At 46.9% G+C, this 18,130-nt stretch overlaps 1 long non-coding RNA gene across 1 annotated transcript in view; it reads right to left on the minus strand.

Annotated features, from left to right (window-relative positions):
* Positions 1 to 222: 222 nt before the first annotated feature.
* The window catches only part of LOC139245111 (uncharacterized), a 56,841-nt gene continuing 38,933 nt past the window's right edge, over positions 223 to 18,130 (minus strand). Inside the window, exon 4 of the long non-coding RNA XR_011589929.1 lies at positions 223 to 2,131. This is a non-coding gene — a long non-coding RNA (uncharacterized lncRNA). The remainder of the gene's footprint in view (positions 2,132 to 18,130) is intronic.

Genomic DNA, 18,130 nt, shown 5'->3' on the forward strand with positions numbered 1-18,130 from the left:
TGGATTAGGCGGTGGTCCATCCAACAGTCGTCAGCTCCTGTCATGGCGCGAGTGATGCACACATCCTTGCGATCCCTGGCTCAGATGATGACATAGTCTAGCAGGTGCCAGTGTTTGGAGCGAGGGTGTTGCCACGATGCCTTGCATTTGTCCCTCAGGTGAAACAAGGTGTTGATTTTTGCAGCGTGACAGCTGGAGGAAAAATGCAGGGAACAGTGCCAGCTCTTATACACGGCCTTCTTTGACCTTACAAAGGCCTTTGATACTGTCAACCGCGATGGTCTATGGAGCATCCTCCTCCATTTCAGATGCCCCCAAAAGTACGTCACCATCCTCCGACTGCTCCACAACAACATGCAAGCCGTGATCCTTAACAACGGATCCATCACAGTCCCAATCCATGTCCGGACCGGGGTCAAGCAGGGCTGTGTCATCACCCCATCCCTCTTCTCAATCTTCCTCGCTGCCATGCTCCATCTCATGGAGTGGAACTAAACGACCGAATCAGTGGGAACCTGTTCAACCTTCGGCATCTCCAGGCCAGGTCCAAGACCACCCCAACCTCTGTCGTCGAGCTACAGTATGCGGACGATGCCTGCGTCTGCGCACATACAGAGACAGAATTCCATGACATAGTCGACATATTTACTGAGGCGTACGAAAGCATGGGCCTTATGTTAAACATCCGTAAGACAAAGGTCCTCCATCAGCCTCTCCTCATCGCACAGCACTGCCCCCCATTCATCAAGATCCACAGCGCGGCCCTGAACAATGTGGACCACTTCCCTTATCTCAGGAGCCTCCTATCAACAAGAGCAGCCACTGACGACGAGATCCAACACCACCTCCAATGCACCAGTGCAGCCTTTGGCCGCCTGAGGAAAAGAGTGTTTGAAGACCAGGCCCTTAAAACTGCCACCAAGCTCATGGTCTACAGGGCTGTAGTGATACCCGCCTTCCTGTATGGCTCAGAAACATGGACCATGTACAGTAGACACCTCAAGTCACTGCAGAAATACCACCAACGATGTCTCCGCAAGATCCAATAAAACCCCTGGGAGGACAGATGCACCAACATTAGTGTCCTCGACCAGGCCAACATCCCCAGCATTGAAGCACTGACCACACTTGATCAGCTCCGCTGGGCAGGCCACATAGTTCGCATGCCAGATACAAGACTCCCAAAGCAAGCACTCTACTCAGAACTCCTTCACGGCAACCGAGCCAAAGGTAGGTAGCAGAAACATTACAAGGACACCCTCAAAGCCTCTCTGATAAAGTGCAACATCCCCACTGACACCTGGGAGTCCCTGGCCAAAGACCGCCCTAAGCGGAGGAATTGTATCCGGGAGGGTGCTGAGCACTTCGAGTCTCGTCGTTGAGAGCATGCAGAAATCAAGCACAGGCAGCAGAAACAGCGTGCGGCAAACCAGTCCCAACCACCCCTCCCCTCAACGATTATCTGTCCACCTGTGATAGAGTCTGTGGTTCTCATATTGGACTATTCAGCCACCTAAGAACTCATGTAAAGAGTGGAAGCAAGTCTTCCTCGATTCTGAGGGTCTGCCTATGATGATGACTTTTGGATGAGACGTTAAACTGAGGCCCTGCCTGCTCTCTCAGGTGAGCATAAAAGATCCCTTGGCATTATTTTGAAGAAGAGCAGGGGAGTTATCCCTGATGTCCTGGCCAATATTTATCCCTCAATCAACATAAGAAAAACAGATTATCTGGTCATTATGGTGTTGCTGTTTGTGGGAGCTTGCTGTGTGCAAATTGGTTGCCGCATTTCCTACATTATGACAGTGAATACACTTCAACAAGTACTTAATTGGCTGTAAAACGCTTTGAGATATCCGATGGTCATAAAAGATGCTATATAAATGCAAGTCTTTTTTTCTTTTTTCTTTCACTAAAGGCAAACAAAAATCAGACAGAATCCTGCTCTTGACCCCGATTGGAAAGTGGAGACAGAAGTGGGCTTGGTTGCAATGTAGTTTCGTCCTCCTCCGCTGATCAAATAGCCTGTTGAGGCTCAGTATCTCGGTTCACACATGAAGAACGACCAGTTGAATGAGGTACAGGATGGTACCTAACACCCATGGAACTGCTTCCCAGTATGAATTGGAACCTTCAGGAGAGGAAGGATGAGAATTAGAGAGGGCAAAAGAACCGAGAAAAGATCATTTGTAAAATCTGTTTTCTTTGATATAACATCCCAACATCAGCACACTCAATCCACCTTTAACTAATGCGGCACATTGCTGAAAAGATCAATGGAACGGGACAGCCTATTATAAAATCTCCTTGCCAAAGTGATGCTTGTTATTAATCACAAAAGGCGAGCACAGAAAAAAAAAGTTACAAATTAACAATATAATGTAGCTGTTAATAATAATAATACATTTGCTTTCAAGTAGAATTTCTTTGGATGGTTCCATTAATAGTTTATTTTCTAGGCTGATGCACTATTGATCTCTCTATACATGAGCTCTTCCTGCCCATTAGGTCTCTAAATGTTCCCCTCATCCATCTACAGCAGATACTAAATCTGCAGTAGATCATGCAGGACCAGTTGCCAGGCGACAGGCTAATAACAATAACAGCTCAGCACTGTATGGCGTCTTCCTTCGGGGAGGTCAGAATTTTTAATACAACATTCAACCAAAGTGAAAATGTGTTCGTGACTAGGCTTTCTATTGATTCTTGGGAGTATTAATGGTCCTAAATCTTTTTTTTCTCTCTGTCTTTGCTGTCATGCAATATTTGCCCTAAAATGACTCCAGCCATTTAAAAAAGTATTGTTATTTTATACCACTGGCGAGTATCACATTACAATTATATAAAGGGCAATTGTTTGCACTTCCGATATAGTTGAGTCTGTCTGCTGTGTTCACATGATGGGTGGCGTCAGTCACATTGAAATCTATTATTCCCACACAATGGAAAGATAAATCGTACAGAACTTTGATACAACTGGTTACGAACACCGAACTGACTCTTTTTCCATAATCTACAAAACTTGGGGTGATATAATGATGTAACCAGACTAAATGCCAAGATATGGCAAGAGCTGGAAAGAAAGACTTGCAATTATATAGTGCCTTTCATGACCACCGGACGTCTAAAAGCTCTTTGCAGCCAATGGAGTACTTTTGGGTGTAGTCACTGTTGTAATGTAGGAAACAGAATCGGCTTGAGGGGATGAATGGCCTATTCCTCTTCCTATGTTACTTTGTACTTACTCTATGAAAACACTGGATGATTTGGACAGCCTGGAATGCAATATTCAATATTCAGTACACATGGTATTGGCCCTTGATGTCATTTGAATTAGGCTGGTGAACGATGCCGCCTGCTGTGCATCCCCAGGCAGCTTTCAGGCAAAGCGAATGTACATTTTGGGCCACTGTGTCACTGGCAGCTAGCCTGAGGTCAGTCCTGGGAGGGGAGGAGATAATTGAGAGAGAGGGAGACAATGCAGAGGGGGTGGGCTATCAGGAGGGGAGGGGTGCAATCGGCGGGTGCGATTGGGAGGGGATGGATGTTTCAGAGGTAGGGGAGGGTGTGATTGGGACGGGAAGAGGCAAACTGGAGGGAAGGGGGATGATTGGACTGGGCTGATCGATCGCAGGGGAGAAAGATTGAAAAAAAAACAATGACAGCAGTGGCCATCTCACCTTTAAGCATCGCCCCCGAAGCGCCCGGCCTCCCGATGAATGTCTGCTGCAGTGTTTTCGCCTGGCGATGCTGCAGGGGGCGGAACCAAGGTTCGGGGCTGGGTGCTACTGGTGCGATGTACACGGCGATGGCGTCACGATCTCCAGGCGAAAGAGATCAGGGTACAACCTCTTATCCCCATCGGAAACCTCCCGCCGAATATGATTGTTAAACCTTTGCTAATAAACCAACTGGTTCTTAATAGCAATGTGTTGCTATGAATTCTTAAACAAATAAACAATGAAGCAAATATATGACAGAGGGGGTAAGTGAATGGGAGGGGGCAAACATCGGGAAGGGGTGAGTGATCGGCAGAGGAGCTGTTATCGGGAGGGGTAAGTGATCAGGGTGTCTAAGTGATTGGAAGGGGTTGAGCTGGTGTTTGTACAAGTTAACTTGTTGGGCCAGGGGGAGGGGGGGAAGCACAACTGCTCCTCCTGGCCCACAAGCAATGCTTATGAACAGTTCCCTGTTCCATCCGGCCCTCCACACCTCCCTTCAGCTGCCGGCCTTCCTGGAGCCTGGCAAGCCGGGTCTAAATGCACTAAAACTAATAAGTTAAAATGGAGGCACACAGCCTCCTTAAAAGATTTTAATGACCGACCCATCTCCTGAGAGCGGATTGGTCGCCCATCTCCCGACCCGCCTCTGTTAAAAGTGGCCGGGTTGAGGTCAGGTTACCTATTATTTTATTTTTAACCTCCTACCTGCCTCTTCACCACCTGTCCCGGGGGATTAAAATGACCCATTATATAACTCTGTGGGAGCCTATTTGACCTGGATTGCAAAATGGCTCTTTTACTCTGGCTGTTGCATGCACTTGGACTTAGTTACAATGTAGCCCATTCTTATTGTATGCCACTGTAATGTATGTATGCCTGGGTTTACCTGCCACCAAGGGGAGCGACTGTCGGAGGTCTTTGGGTCACAGATCCACACGTGCAGACCTTGTATATAAAGAAAGCCTCAATGTTTAATCCTCACTTTGAGAGCTAATAAAGTAGAGTCAGGTCGCACCTGATTGAGTTCACGGTACTAAGCCTACTGAGTTATTGCATATAAAACATTTGGCGACGAGGCGCAATACGAACTTTCACGCACAAAAAGAAATGAGCACGGTTGGAATCCTGGAGTGATTCCTGGAGAAGACTGGGAGGATTTTACAGATCGCCTCGACCAGTATTTCGTGGCCAACAAAATGGATGAAGACGCTGACGCAGTTAGGCGCAGAGCGGTTTTCCTCACAGTTTGTGGTCCAAAAATCTATGGCCTCATAAAGAATCTGCTCTCACCTGCACGTCCAATGAGGAATTGTGTGCTCTGATTCGGGACCATCTCAAACCCAAAGAAGGCATGATTATCTCGAGATATCGCTTTTACAAGCATGTTCGTTCTGAGGGCCAGGACGTGATGGAATTTGTTACCGACCTGAGACGTCTTGCTGGGCCGGGAAATTTGGAACCACATTGGAAGACATGCTGAGCGACATCTTTGTAATAGGTATAAACCACGAGGTGATCCTACGGAAGCTGCTGGCTGCGGAGACGCTGGATCTGAGCAGGGCCGTCACGATCGTCCAGGCTTGCCTGTCCACGGTCGATAGTACAAAGCAGATATCCTCGCAGAGTCGGAACTCCACGACAAGTACTATTCACCAGATTGTGTCATCAGTTGACAGAGCTGCACCTGGCAGGGCCTACCCGACTGGATTTGCGAAACCTGCAACTGCTCGAAGTCCGCCATTGGACACGAATCCGATTTCACCCTGTTGGCGTTATGGGGACAATCATCGGCCTCATCAGTGCAGTTTCAGACAGTATATTTGTAAAGGCTGTGAGAAAATGGGGCACCTTCAGCAAATGTGTCCGCAGTTCAGCAAGCGTGCTGCGACACACCATGTGCATGATGATGACCGATCCAGAGCAGATCCGGCAATGCAACCAAAGATATCCGAGGAGGAAGTGTATAGTATACATTCGTTCCTGACAAAGAGCCAACCGATAATGATTGAAGTAAAATTGAACGTGTATCTATGGAATTAGACACAGGTGTGAGTCAGTCAATTATGACCCAGAGGAGTTTCAAAAAGCTGTGGGACATCAAGGCCGTGAAGCCCAAGCTGAGTCCAGTAAATGCAAAATTGCTTACCGACACCAAAGAGCTCATACCAGTGATTGGTAGTGCAGCAGTCAAGGTGTCGTACAATAGGACGGTTCATAATCTATTGCTGTGGATCATTCCAGGCAATGATCCAACGCTATTCAGCAGGAGTTGGCTTGAAAAAATAAAGTGGAACTGGAATGATATTAAAGCTTTGTCATTGGTGGATGAAGCTTCATGTGCTCAAGTGCTGAGCAAGTTTCCCTCGCTGTTTGAACCGGGCATCGGCAACTTCACGGGATGCAAGGTGCAGATCCACCTGGACTCAGATGCAAGACCCATCCATCACAAAGCCCGGGTGGTCCCGTACATGATGAGGGAGAAGGTCGAAATCGAACTGGACAGACTCCAACATGAAGGGGTCATTTCACCGGTCGAATTTAACGAATGGGCTAGTCCCAGTGTTCCTGTGCTGAAGAGTGATGGCACTGTCAGGATTTGTGGAGACTACAAGGTTACGATCAACTGAGTTTCGAAACGGGATCAGTACCAGTTACCAAAGGCTGAAGACCTGTTTGCAAAGCTAGCCAGGGGAAAGTCATTCACCAAATTGGATCTGACTTTGGCCTATATGGCACAGGAGCTTGTCGAATCATCAAAGAAACTTATGTGCATCAATACGCATAAAGGGCTGTTGATTTACAACAGCTGTCCTTTCGGAATTTGCTTGGCTTCAGCCATATTTCAGAAAAACATGTAGACTTTACTGAAGTCCGTCCCTAGAACCAAGTAGACATTCTGGTCACAACCTGGAAGAGGTTCTACGTCGTCTGGACAAAGTGGGGTCAAGCTGAAACTGGAAGTCGAATTCCTGGGAAGGAAGATTGCTGCAGATGGCATCAGGCCTACAGACTCGAAAACAGAGGCCATCAAAAATGCACCCAAACCCCAGAATGTGACAGAGTTGCGTTCGTTCCTTGGTCTTCTCAACTACTTCGGTAATTTCTTATCTAAATTGAGCACATTATTAGAGCCACTGCACATGCTGCTCAGAAAAGGCAACAACTGGGGTTGGGGTGTATCTCAAGACAGAGCCTTCGAGATGGCTAGAAATCTGCTTTGTTCCAACAAATTGCTGGTACATTATGACCCATGCAAATGTTTAGTATTGGCCTGTGTTGCTTCATCTCATGAGGTTAGTTGCGTGCTCCAACAATCCAATGAGTCGGGCAAACTACAACTCATTGCGTACGCGTTGAGAAGCACGACTATAGCACAAAGAGCCTACGGCATGGTAGAGAAAGAAGGTTTAACCTGCGTATATCAGGTTAAAAAGATGCACCAGTATCTGTTTGGGCTTCATTTCGAGCTTGAAACCGATCACAAGCTGCTCATATTTTTGTTTTCAGAGCATAGAGGTATCAATACCAACGCATCGTCCCACATCCAGAGGTGGGCGCTGACATTATCTGCCTATGATTGTCATTCGTCATAGACCAGGCACCGAGAATTGTGCCAATGTATTGAGCCATTTACCATTGCCCACGCCGGAGGTGGAAACGACACAGCCCACAGACCTACTGTTGGTCATGGATGCCTTTGAGAGTGAAAGTTGCCTGTCACTGCTCAACAAGTTAGGACCTGGACCAGCCATCTGATCTTATCAGTTGTAAAACGTTGTGTCCTTAGTGGTGATTGGTCGGCCATTCCCAGGGAAGTGTGTGAAGAGACCAAACCTTAGAACCGTCGCAAAGACGAACTATCCATTCAATTTGATTGTTTGTTATGGGGTAATCGTATTGTTATGCCCAAGAAAGGCAGGGAGAGATTTGTATGGTATTTATACAGTACCCATCGCGGTATTGTGATGATGAAAGCCATTGTCAGGTCTCACGTTTGATGGCCTGGCATTGACTCTAATTTGGAGTCATGTGTGCATCAGTGCAACACTTGCATGCAGTTAAGCAATGCACTCTCCACTATGTTTGTGGTCGTGGCCATCCAAACCATGGTCGAGGATCCAAATCAACTATCGGGGTCCTTTCCTGGGCAAAAGTTTTTGGTGGTGTTGGATGCGTATTCCAAATGCATAGAATGTGTAATCATGCCATCCAGCACATCCACAGCCACCATTGAGAGCCTTCGTGCCATGTTCGCCACTCATGGTCTGCCCGACATCGTTGTGAGCGACAACGGATCGTGCTTCACGAGTTTGGAGTTTCAAGAGTTTATCAGACTCAATAGTATCAAACATGTAAGGTCAGCACTGTTTATGGAGAAAGAGTCAGACTGAACACTGTGAGCTCAAAGTAAAGTGTGACCTTTGTCTTTTATTGCAGGTCTCCAGCATGCCTCTCCAACCTGTGAAGCCTCCTTAAATACCTGTGCTCCCAAGGGATTATGGGATCCCTTGGGATTCCAGGGGATGGGCCCTCTGGTGGCTGTACAGAGTAAATACAAGTATACACATATAACAACACTCCCCCCAAAGTCAATAGTGTAACAATTTACAATGTGAGTCGATCTGGGGCCCTTCTTGCCCTGGTTGATCATCTTGATGTGAAAGCTGGTGTTGTTGAATCATTTGTTGGGCCCTCGCTGGGCTGCTGTACAGCTGGCCTTGCTGGGCTGCCTGGTGTGTTGGGCCCTGCTGGTCTGCTGTGGATGATGGATTCTGCTTCGTGGTCAACCGTGGTGCCGGTTGCCACTGGTGTGTATGCTGGGGGATTAAAAAAGGTAGGGTCCAAGGTGGGTTGCTCAGGGTAATCCATGAATCTGAGTTTGATTTGGTCCAAGTGTTTCCGGTGAATGAGTCCATTTGAAAGTTTGACCCGAAACACCCTGCTCCCCTGTTTGGCCACGGCAGTGCCGGGAAGCCACTTGAGATCTTGACCATAATTTAATACAAATACAGGATCATTGACTTCAATCTCGTGTGACACATTTGCGCTATCATGGGATGCACTTTGTTGAAGCTGCCTGCTCTCTGCCTGTTCATGTAGATCAGGGTGAACTAACGAGAGCCTTGTCTTTCGTCCTCTTTTCATCAGCAGTTCAGCAGGTGAGATCCCAGTGAGTGAGTGGGGTCTCGTGCGGTAGCTAAGCAGGACTCAGGATAGGCGAGTCTGCAGTGAGCCTTCAGTTACCCTCGTCAAGCCTTGCTTGATGGTTTGCACTGCTCTCTCTGCCTGACCATTGGACGCTGATTTAAACGGGGCAGATGTGACATGTTTGATCCCGTTACGGGTCATGAATTCTTTGAACTCAGCACTGGTAAAACATGGCCCGTTGTCGCTTACCAGGACATCGGGTAGGCCGTGTGTGGCAAACAAGGCCCGCAGGCTTTCAGTAGTGGCAGCGGACGTGTTAGCCGACATTATCTCACATTCAATCCACTTGGAGTACATATCTACAACCACAAGGAACATTTTACCCAAGAACAGGCCTGCAGTGTCGACCTGTACCCTAGACCACGGTTTGGAGGGCCAAGACCATAACCTTAGCCGGGCCTCCCTGGGTATATTGCTTAACTGTGAACATGTATTACATCTGTGACCGCAGGACTCTAAGTCCGCATCGATACCAGGCCGCCACACGTGAGATCTGGCTATCACTTTCATCATTACGATGCCTGGGTGGGTACTGTGGAGGTCATTGATGAAGGTGTCTCTGCCCTTCTTCGGGACCACTATTGGCCCACAGAAGGCAGACTGCCTGTTTAGACATTTCATCTTTGCGCCGCTGAAACGACTTTATCTCTTCCTGCATTTCCTCTGGGACACTGGACTAGCTCCCATGAAGCACACAGCTTTTGACTAGAGATAATAAATGGTCCTGGCTTGTCCAGGTTTTGATCTACCGGGCAGTGATGGATGATTGCTCACTCTCAAATGCTTCCATAAACAAGGGTAGATCCGCGGGCTGCGCCATTTCCACCCCTGTGGTGGTCAATGGCAGCCTACTGAGAGTATCGCCGCAGTTTTCTGTGCCTGGCCTGTGGCGGATGGTGTAGTTGTATGTGAACAACATGAGCGCCCATCTCTGGATGCGGGCCGATGCGTCGGTATTTATCCCTTTACTCTCGGAGAACAGGGATTATAAGTTGCTTCTGGTCAGTTTCCAATTCGAATTTTAGCCCAAAAAGGTATTGATGCATTTTCTTTACCCTGTAGACATACGCTAACACTTCTTTTTCAATCATGCTGTAGACTTTCTGAGCCTTAGACAGACTCCTGGATGCATAAGCAACCGGTTGCAGTTTCCAGAAATCATTAGCTTGTTGCAATACACACCCGACGCCATATAACGACGCATTATATGCTAGTACCAAACGCTTACATGGATCATACAACACAAGCAATTTGTTTGAGCATAACAATTTTCTCGCTTTTACAAAGGCATTTTCTTGGCTTTTTCCCCAACCCATTCATCCCCTTTTCGTAGTAAGACATGCAGAGGTTCTAGTAGTGTGCTGAGACCCTGTAAGAAGTTACCAAAGTAGTTCAGGAGTCCCAGAAATGACCGCAGCTCCATCATGTTCTGTGGCCTCGGTGCATTCTCGATTGCCTCCGTCTTCGCGTTAGTGGGCCTGACGCCATCCGCCGCAATTCTCCTTCCCAGGAACTCCAGTTCAGGTGCCAGGAAGATGCACTTCGAGCGTGTTAACCTGAGCCCCATGCGGTTGAGTTCACTAAAAACCTCCTCCAGGTTCTGCAGATGCTCGACTGTGTTCCGACCTGTGACCAAGATGTCGTCCTGGAAGACCATGGTGTGTGGGACTGACTTCACTAAGCTTTCCATGTTTCTCTGGAATATCGCTGCCACCGATCGGATTCCAAACGGGCATCTGTTATAAACAAAAAGATCTTTGTGCGTGTTGATGCAGGTGAGGGCCTTCGATGATTCCTCCAGTTCCTGCGTCATGTAGGTTGAAGTCAGATCCAGCTTAGTGAACGTCTTTCCTCCTGCAAGTGTTGCAAAGAGGTCGTCGGCCTTTGGTAGTGGGTATTGGTCCTGCAAGGAGAAAGGATTGATAGTTACTTTGTAATCGCCACAGATTCTAACGGTGCCGTTTCCCTTGAGGACTGGGATGATAGGATTAGCCCACTCATTGAAATCGATGGGGGAAGTGATGCCCTGTCTTTGCAGCCGGTCTAGCTTGATCTCTGTCCTTTCTCTCATCATGCATAGTACTGACCTTACCTTGTGATGGATGGGTCGTGCCCCCAGAATTAGGTGGATCTGTACTTTTGCTCCTTGGAATTTCCCGATGCCTGGTTCGAACAGTGAAGAAAATTTGTTTAAGACCTGGGCACACGAAGTTTCATCAGCGGGCGATAGCACTCGGACATTGTCCCAGTTCTCCCGTATCTTTCCCAGCCAGCTCCTGCATCGAGCAGCGTGGGACCATTGCCTGGTACCACCCAGAGTGGTAGTTTGTACACCGCTCCATTGTAGGAGACCTTTATGGTAGCACTGCCAATTACAGGAATCAGTTCTTTCATGTAAGTTCTTAGTTTCATGCGAACTGGAGTTAAGACTGGCCTTGAGGCGTTGTAGCACCACAACCTTTCAAAAGCCTTTTACCCCATGATGGACTGGCTTGTGGGCGTGTCCAGCTCCATTGACACCGGGAGTCCATTTAGTTCAACATTCAGCATTATTGGGGGACAATTCATGGTGAATGTGTGCACCCCATGTACCTCTGCCTCCTCGATCTGAGGCTCTGGTTCATCGTGATCTTTTGTGGATCTGTCCTCCTCTGCAACATGGTGATTTGCAGGTTTAACAGGCTTTGCAGCTCGCCTGCACACTCGTTGGAGGTGTCCCATTCGACATCTGCGGACGTGTAGCTGCAGGTATGTGTGACCTGCCCTGTACGTTACAATTCGAAAACAACATCACTTTGTTCACAGTATTTGGCGCAGCACTTGTGTGCTGAGAGATTTGCTTCATATTGTCACTGGTGGCAATGAACGCCTGGGCTATCGCTATGGCCTTACTCAAGTTTGGGGTCTCTACAGTCAAAAGTTTGCGAAGTATGGTTTCGTGGCCAATGCCAAGTACGAAACAGTCTCTGAGCATGTGCTCCAAAGGTCCTTCAAATTTGCAATGTCCTGCAAGGCGTCTTAGCTTGGCGACATTACTAGCCACTTCTTGGCCTTCAGACCTTTTGTAGGTATAGAACTGGTACCTCGCCATCAGAACGCTTTACTGTGGGTTCAAATGCTCTCGGACCAGTGTGCACAAATCGTCGTATGATTTCTCCGTGGGTTTTGCTGGAGTGAGCAGATTCTTCATGAGGCCATACGTTGGGGCCCTACAGATGATGAGGAGGATCGCCCTTCATTTGGCAGCGCTCTCTTCCCCATTTAGCTCATTGGCCATGAAGTATTGGTTGAGTCGTGCTACAAAAGTTTCCCAATCATCTCCCTCCAAGAATTTCACCAGGATGCCCACTATTCTCTGCATCCTTGGGTTCGCTCGCTGTATCTCATCACCAGTTGTTGTATGTGGAGAAAGAGTCAGACTGAACACTGTGAGCTCAAAGTAAAGTGTGACCTTAGTCTTTTATTGCAGGTCTCCAGAGTGCCTCTCCAACCTGTGAAGCTTCCTTAAATACCTGTGCTCCCAAGGGATTATGGGATCCATTGGGATTCCAGGGGATGAGCCTTCTGGTGGCTGTACAGAGTAAATACAAGTATACATATATAACAAGCACCATTCAAACCTGCGTCCAATGGTCAAGCAGAGTGGGCCGTCCAAACCATCAAGCAGAGCCTGAAATGCGTAACTTACGGTTCTTTGCAGACTCGCTTGTCGCGCATAGTGCTTAGTTACAGGACGAGACCCCGCTTGCTTACCTGGGTCCTCCCAGCTGGACTGTTGATGAAGAGAGGTCTCAAGACCAGGCTCTCGCTTGTCCACCCTGATCTTAATGATCACGTCGAAAACAGACGTCAATATCAGTGGAGGTATCATGATCGCACTGCCGTGTCATGCGACATCTCTATTAATGATCCTGTGTATGTACTAAATTATGGTCAAGGCCCCAAGTGGGTCACTGGCACTGCTACGGCCAAGGAGGTTAACAGGATGCTTATTGTCAGGCTCACTAATGGGCAAACATGCAGGAGGCACATTGATCAGACAAAATTGCGGCACATAGACGAACCGGAACAGCTTGAAGAAGACAACATCAATGACCAACCGATTCATATTCAGCCATCAGAATCTGGACCTTCCATCCCTGACATGGACACTGCCACTCCCATTAGATCAGCTACCCAGCCTCAAGTCATGAATGACTCGGAGAGCTCACCCAGATCTGCAATTGAACTGAGACGATCAACTAAGGAGCGGAAAGCCACGGACCATCTCAATTTGTAAATAGGACCGATTCCAAGATCTTGGGGGGGGAATGAGGTAATGTATGTATGCCTGAGTTTACCTGCCAGCAGGGGAAGCATCTATCGGAGGTCATTTGGCCACAGACACAAACGTGCAACCCTTGTATGTAAAGAAAGCCTCCATGTTTAATCCTCACTTTGAGAGCTAATAAAGTAGAGTCAGGTCGCACCTGATTAAGTGTACGGTATTAAGCCTATTGAATTATTGCATACGCAACAGCCACAGCAACCTGGGACTGTTATCATAAGTGCTCATTTGTTTTTCGAGAGATAATGCAGAATCAGCTGCAGCTTTCACCAGGAGAGAGATGTACTTCACTTAAAGATGTTGCAATATTCCATTGGCAAATGATAGTTCATTCTCTGTTTACAACTAATTACATCTATCACAACAATAGCTTGGTTCCTTTCATACTGAGGTACTCCAGTCATTTTTAAATAATCAAGTCATAGTTAATTAGAGCAGTAATCCATTATCCATATTATGTTCAGGTAATAATGGCACTGCTTCGGCGATGGATGCATTGAAGTGTGTCAAGAATCACTCTGCAGTAAAAAGATATGACTGAGAGCATATACAACCAATTTTATGTGTAATTATTTGGAATAAAAGTAGTTGACTATTGTTTTGACTGAGATTATGTTTATGTACAGCTACCTGTTGAATATTGCTCAAAATAATAGAAAACAGTGGATGATTATGAAGACTTTGGGTTGGATTTTCGATTGCCTGACACCTCAGTTAGTAACCATAGGAGGGCAGTAATGGGAGGGTAAGAGGATACCGACCGGGAGCGCGGTGTTAGCGCCCCGACTGAAAATTCATTCGAGGCTCACCTGGGGCGCAAACCAGTAGTGCCTGGCTGCTGACAATCAGTACGATCCTGACGTATTCCTGGTGCAACGTCCGTGCTTGCGCCCCGGTCGATAAATTAGATGCGGCCGCCTCATTTAGCGGCTGCCAAGAACAACATGTGGAAAAACAGTTGGTACAGGCTTGCAGAGTCGTGAACTGGTGGCTACTTATAGGGATGAGGAAAAGCTTCCCTTGAAGGTCACAGTCAGTGTAACGTTTGCTCAGAGCACGGTGCGTGAGCCTCTGAGTTTGCAGCGGCAGACAGACATAACAGTACAGCTTTAAAACAAGTGATTTTGAAAACTTTAAAGGGTGCAGTACTTTGCTGCGCCTTTCAGACTCAGCTTTTCCCGGGATCTGATTCGGTGTTCCACGCATATGCAATTGGTCTGACCAAACTTTAGTTATCACCCCCACGGCCCCCGCCCCCCTGATGTGCAATGGCTGATTTAGCGCCCTTGTCAGCTCTTCGAACGATTCTGACAAATTTCTGAGCGGGAGGCGCAAACATTTTCAAGGCACTAAAAGTATCGCTCCGCCTGGATTAAAGCCGCAACAGAGGCGCGACCGAACTTCTCCCCCCTTTGGGGACTAGCCTATACTAATATTTAGCTTGCTGAATGTTTAAGTAGTACAAGTACTAAAGGACGAGAACAGCAGCAATTAGGGCCTTAATAGTTAAAGTGCTGATTACAGAAGGGTCAGAATGGAATCTTTTAGCAGATTTCTAAGTGCTTACCGTCACAACAAAGAGCTGTTCATCCGGTGACAATAACTCTGCTCATAATTCACACATGAGTATATTTTTTTTAACAACAAGCTTTGTTACAGTGACTAGATTTAACCTTCTGTTTATATTAAATGACACGCAAATAATACAACCTGTTTCCGAGGCTCGGACTATCTCTGAGAACGCTCTCTGATCTCAGAGAACAGCACAAGTTTTGGAGTGACCGTCTCTCGCCCTCCAGGCCCTCCGCATGGCTGCATTGCTCGTGACCCTCGAGAACAATCTGAAGTTAAAGGGGACCTGGTTCAATTCTCATACTATAATACAATCTCGGCCTGTGTTTGATCAACAGAACAAAAAACAGATTATCTGGTCATTGTGGGAGTTTGGCTGTGTGCAAATTGGTTGCCGTGTTTCCCACATAACAACAGAGACTGCACTCCAAAAGTACTTAATTGGCTGAAAATCACTTTGAGACGTCCCATGGTCAGGAAAGGCGCTATATAAATGCAAGTCTTTCTTACATAATATATCGATTGCAAGTTTAGCTGAGACCACAGCTTACAATTTTTTCAGCCTTTGCCTCTGTGCTACAAGCATTGTTTATAGTACAGTAAGTGTTTGGCCAAATGTTTACCCCATTCCCTAGACCTGCTGTTAATATATAGAGATAAGATTACGTTCCCTTTCTCTCACATTTGCTCGACCACTGAAAATGCTAAAAGAAAGGAATGCTCGGATAGATTGACTTTTTAAAAAATCATGTTAAAACATTCTAACATTCCCCTGTTTTGGCACAGAATTATCCAGAGACGTGAGTTCAAATCCCACCACGGCAGCTGGGGAACTTAAATTCACTTAATTAAATAAATCTGGAATTTTTTTTAAGGTGCTAGTATCAATAATGGTGACCATGAAACTACCGGATTGTCGGAAAAACCCAATTGGTTCACTAATATCCTTTAGAGAAGGAAATCTGTTGTCCATACCCTGTATGGTCTATATGTGACTCCTGACCCACAGCAATGTGGCTGACTCTTAACTGCCCTCTGAAATGGCACTCAGTTGTACACAAATGCTACAACAAAGTCAGCACTGTGGGAGTATCAAGAAATTAATTGACGTAAAAGATTCTCCAGCTCTCCCTTTACGCGTATCCATCTGGTGGATAATTCTTGCTAAATATTATTTCTCCCTAGCCCTTAATTGTACCAATCCAACTTCTATGTCCCTCTCCACTTCAACTTAAATTTTTTTCCCTCTGACTGGAGTAGTTGCGGCGAATAGCAAAGATGCATTTAAGGTGAAGCTCGATAAACACATGAGGAAGAAAGGAAAAGAAAGATATGCTGTTAGGGTTAGATGAAGAGGAATGGGAGGAAGCTCATGTGAACCATTCCAGCTTTGGGTACAGAGGAGAACAACAAAACACAATCAGCTCCATCATCAGCATCACTGGGCACACCAGCAGCACCAACATCCACACCAACCTTCTCCGCAGTCAACTGATGCTGCACTGGACACAGGGCATCATCACCCACGCACATTGCTGCCTGGGATGCCAGCAATGGCTGCAACATGTCCAGATTTGCTTCACTTAACACTCTATACCCTGGCTGCCACATGATGCGCCAGGTTGGCAGTACCCCACACCAACACCCTAAAGCATCCCAACAATGCCCAAGTCATTCCTTTCACACTCATCACCACTGGGATGAAGGGTTGGGCAGGAAGCTGTTATGTCTCACCATTCACTGGAACTCACTAAGACACCTTCAAAGGTGCACACAAATCTGTCCAAGAAGGCAAACTGGTGAAACTAAAGATTTCAATGCTTGACAACACATTACAGAAACTTTAAATGAATATTAGCTCAAAGACCCAAGTGTCTAGCCTTGTGTGTTGTTCATTCGAATGATTAAGCAAGGATGAGGGTGAGTGTGAGGGTTGGCTAGTGAGATAGTGATGTAATAATGTAGATAGAGACAGAGGGAGGAGTGGAGGTGCAAGGTAAGTTGGTGTGAGTAAGGATGTGCAGGAGTAGGATAGGGAAGGGTGAGCGAGGGGGTGTGATGAGTGGCACAGGAAGATGAAGTTGAGTGTGGCTTTGCAGTACTGTTTCATGATCTACTGTAGTCATTGAAAGGTTTGCGCCACCTCAGCCAAGTCCTCCTGACACCATCCCTGCTTGTGCCCTCCTGTGCAATGTGCAACCTGGCTGCATTGGTGTCCTGGGGCGGTCTCTTCCACCCATTGGAAGAGAAGGGAAGAGAACCTTCCTGTGTGCTGTGACTCCCTCCATAAGGGAGACATGGGAGAACCTGGGTGCAGTCGCGCACCTCTGTGCAGTGCTTGTTAATGTTTGCAGCAGCTCAATGCTATAGAACACTGACAGCACAACTGCCAAAATGTATATGGACATGATCCCTTAAAGGAAACCGGCTGATGATGGGTCATCAGATGACATCTTTGACTGGCTTCCATTTAATTGGCTGGAAACTCACAGGGCGGGTCAATCAAAGGAAGATTCTTCATACAGTGCAGGATGGAGCAAGGAGCAGCTTTGCCACCTGCCATGTACCCTGGCCGTCCCGGTCTCATCATGTGAATTTATAATGGGGAACAAAGAAATGGTGGACCAGTTAAACAAATACTTTGGTTCTGTCTTCACGAAGGAAGACACAAATAACCTTCCGGAAATACTAGGGAACTGAGGGTCTAGTGAGGAGGAACTGAAGGAAATCCTTATTAGGCGGGAAATTGTGTTAGGGAAATTGATGGGATTGAAGGCCGATAAATCCCCGGGGCCTGATAGTCTGCATCCCAGAGTATTAAGGAAGTGGCCCTAGAAATAGTGGATGCATTGGTGATCATTTTCCAACAGTCTATCGACTCTGGATCAGTTCCTATGGACTGGAGGGTAGCTAATGTAACACCATTTGTTAAGAAAGGAGGGAGAGAGAAAACAGTTAATTATAGACCTGTTAGCCTGACATCTGTAGTGGGGAAAATGTTGGAGTCAATTATTAAAGATAAACTAGCAGCGCATTTGGAAAGCAGTGACAGGATCGGTCCAAGTCAGCATGGATTTATGAAAGGGAAATCATGCTTGACAAATCTTCTAGAATTTTTTGAGGATGTAACTGGTAGAGTGGACAAGGGAGAACCAGTAGATGTGGTGTATTTGGACTTTCAAAAGGCTTTTGACAAGGTCCCACACAAGAGATTGGTGTGCAAATTTAAAGCACATGGTATTGGGGGTAATGTACTGATGTGGATAGAGAACTGGTTGGCAGACAGGAAGCAGAGAGTCGG

This window comes from Pristiophorus japonicus, chromosome 1, assembly GCF_044704955.1.
Source record: "Pristiophorus japonicus isolate sPriJap1 chromosome 1, sPriJap1.hap1, whole genome shotgun sequence".
NCBI classification, from domain to species: Eukaryota; Metazoa; Chordata; class Chondrichthyes; family Pristiophoridae; genus Pristiophorus; species Pristiophorus japonicus.